Source organism: Poecilia formosa, unplaced genomic scaffold, assembly GCF_000485575.1.
Source record: "Poecilia formosa unplaced genomic scaffold, Poecilia_formosa-5.1.2 Scaffold794, whole genome shotgun sequence".
Lineage (NCBI taxonomy): Eukaryota > Metazoa > Chordata > Actinopteri > Cyprinodontiformes > Poeciliidae > Poecilia > Poecilia formosa.
Genome location: NW_006800733.1, coordinates 96,835 through 100,246, shown reverse-complemented (window position 1 = coordinate 100,246; position 3,412 = coordinate 96,835). Strand labels below are relative to the sequence as shown.

At 43.7% G+C, this 3,412-nt stretch overlaps 1 long non-coding RNA gene across 1 annotated transcript in view; it reads left to right on the top strand.

The window, feature by feature from the left end:
• The first annotated feature begins 3,175 nt into the window (after window positions 1-3,175).
• The window catches only part of LOC107834843 (uncharacterized), a 3,178-nt gene continuing 2,941 nt past the window's right edge, over window positions 3,176-3,412 (top strand). Inside the window, exon 1 of the long non-coding RNA XR_001660666.1 lies at window positions 3,176-3,408. This is a non-coding gene — a long non-coding RNA (uncharacterized LOC107834843). The remainder of the gene's footprint in view (window positions 3,409-3,412) is intronic.

Genomic DNA, 3,412 nt, shown 5'->3' with positions numbered 1-3,412 from the left:
AAGTGTGAAAATACACCGGTCCGCTGCACCATAAGTGTGTCATTGGGTCCACAGTAACCTATATCACACACGTCAAGTAGCTGTACAGTGATTATTTACCAATGCTGCAGGTGTAGGGAGATAATGTAACTCATATTTTGTCTTCCAGATCAACATAGACAATTACATGGACAGATCGGGAGCCGAGATAGGGTGTTCACATAATCTGTCTTCCTTTAGTATGGCATTAGAGTTAAAGGGTCTTATATCCTAATTGTATGTTGTCACAATAATGTTTAAAGTAACCCCTGTTTCTCTTATAACGACCGTAGTTAAATTTTAGTTAAAGTGTTGCTGGATTCATTTTCGGGTTGGGACAGAAGGACGCTTTGTCATTCTCCCTTGTTTTATAGTAATTCTGTTGAATGGTTTGTTATTCAGAAGTGACACCAAACTAAATGCTACTGAATGACTTTACCTTCTATTTTACACATAATGGAAAACAAAGTTGTCATTTCCAACACTTTTTTTTTGCTGCTGCCTAATTGAATTTGTACGTATTTACTGTGGTTAATACCTACTGTATTAATGCTTTATTACTTGCATGTACAACAGTAACACTGTTGGATGTCCAATGGTTATGACAATGTTGTATTCTCTTTTTTTTTTTTTTTTTTTTTTTAGGAATCCAGGCGTTATCAGCTTTTACAAAGCGTTAGGAATAGGGTCGTTTCTATTCTCAGCAGGCAGCCCATTGACTTTGAGTACTTGGACTTAGTTTGTTCCCAGGAGTTGCAGTTTCTTATAGCCGGAGCGGCTTATATTGATCTGGAGGAGACAGTGTTAGAGAATTTTCAGAATCTGAGTGCAGTTGTAAGTTCTTATGCCTCAGCTAATGCTTCATCCCCAAGACTATTGAATGTAACACAGGTTGAATACAATGGGAATGCAGGGAAACCCAAAGTTAATATAGAAACTGAAACTCTCACTCATCTACTTAGTAGTGGTTTGCCATTGACTTCCTTGTGTAGGCTTACTGACATTTCAAAGTCAATATGCCAAATGCTGGCTACAGATTGGTGAAAGGGTCTCTTCAAGCAATGGGTGTCCGGATTCCCTGGAAGAGAGTGCAAATGTCTTTGCAGCGTGTGGACGGAGCAGGAATTATTTCCAGAATGGTCCAGCTGTCTTGCAATTCCAGACGACAATACTGTGTTCCGGCTCCATTATCTCTTGTCCACATTGATACAAATCATAAGCTCATCAGGTTTGTATATCTAAATACATAAGGAATCTACATATATTTTTTCTTTATTCTATTGTTATAGCCACTAAGCATATTTAAATATGATGAACTATGTATTAAAAACATACTTAAAAAATACAATTGTTTATAAATGTTGCTTTGATAGATGTTTGAATATGGTTTCCAGTAACAAAAAAGTGTGTTATGATTGATTAAATGCGCTGATACGTCATTGTGCCTGCTAAACACATAATGCTGAGTGGAGTGGTGTACCGCTCCAAGATGGCCGCCCTAAATCTCGTCAGCGACAATAGGCGAGAGCGGTCCATGAGGCGTCTATCCTTATATTATGTCTATGAGTGTAACGGTTTGTTAGAGGGGCGAGCTGCAGCCTAAGGAATAGCAGCTCGCTCTTATTTCTTATAAACCCTGTTGACGGTACTACGTCTGCGGTGTGTTGGCGGCATTACAGTATTTACTTACAGTTGTACAACACCTTAAAAGGTACAGGGTTGAAAAGGTAAATGTATCTACAGACGCCAGCTTTTTTTTTTTTTTTTTCACCGTTTTTTTTGGAAAGAACGGTAAAAAAAAAAATACTGGCGTCTGTAGCTACCAGTATTTTTTTTATATCGTTCTTTCAGAAAAACGGTAGATTACCGTTCTTTTGAAAGAACGGTAAACTACTGGCAGCTACAGACGCCAGAAGTTTATCGTTATTTCACAGTATCTATACCGTACTTGCATTGACGGGTAACCTACTGTCGGGATTAATTATGGTACAGCTACTATGTATTTACAGTAAACTTCTGGCGTCTATAGCTGCCAGTATGTTACTGTAAATTTACAGGATTATTTCTTAGAGTGTAATGTGTCCGTTTCACACTAGACAGGACATTCTGTTCAGACTCAAATAATGAGATCCGGGGGGATCCTAAGGCGTCCCCAGGCCAGCCGAGAAACATAGTCCCTCCAGCGTGTCCTGGGTCTTCCCCGGGGCCTCCCTCCAGTGGGATGAGCCCGGAACACCTCAGCAACTCCATTTTTCTCTCATTCGTGAACAAGATCCCCAGACCTAAACTCCTCCACTTGGGGCAGGACATCCCCCCTGACCTGGAGAAGGCAACCTTTTCTGGATAAAGATCATGGCCTATGATTTGGAGGTACTGATCCCCCTTTCGGCCGCTTCACACTCAGCTGCGAATTGCTACATTAAAGCTGTACATCTCGACTTGATGAACCCAATTGGGCCATATCACCAACAAAAACCAGAGGCAATCCTAAGGCCACCAAAACAGATCCCCTTAACACCTTGGCTGCACCTAGAAATTCTGTCCATGAAAGTAATGAACAGAACCGGTGACAAAGTGCAGCCTTAGCAGAGTCCAACTTTCACCGGAACGAGTTCACGGTGAAATGTGGACCATACAGGAACCTAACAGCCCATATCAGAGGGCCCAGAGAACCCCCCACAGGGTTCCCCAGGGGACACGGTTGAACGCCTTCTCCAAGTCCGCAAAACACATATAGACTGGTACAGCACTCCCGTGCTGCTGAGGGTGCAGAGCTGGTCCAGCGTTTCATGACCAGGACAAAAACCACACCGCTCTTCCTGAATCCGCAGTTCGACTATCCGATGGACCCTCCTCTCCAGGACCCCTGCATAGACCTGGTCAGAGAGGCTTAAGAGTGTTACCCCTCTGTAATTGAAGCACATCCTCTGGTCCCCCCTGGTGATGGTGGTCCCAGGTCTTCCCACTGACATGGCCGTCAGTGGGAAGACGGCCGTCGCAGGTTCGATTCCTGGCCTGTTGAGGTGACAGCCGCATCGAGGACTAAGGCCTCCATATGTAGGATGTGCTTAACTCCTGCACCACCACAGCACCCCTGTATTATTAAATGTCAGCCAATCCAGGGGAACTTCTCCCAATGACCATGTAATATTGTAGAGTCGGATCAATCAACACAACCCTACAATATCCAGAGCCTTAAAGAACTCTGGGTGGATCTTGTCCACCCCTGGGGCCTTGCCACCGAGGAGCTCTTTAACCACCTTGGCAACCTCCTCTCCAGAAATTGGAGAGCCTGACAAAGAGTCCCCAGTCTCCACTTCTTCAATGTTGTTGGGATTGAGGAGGTCTTTGAAGTATTCTGCCCACCGACCCACAACGTCCCGAGTTGAGGTCA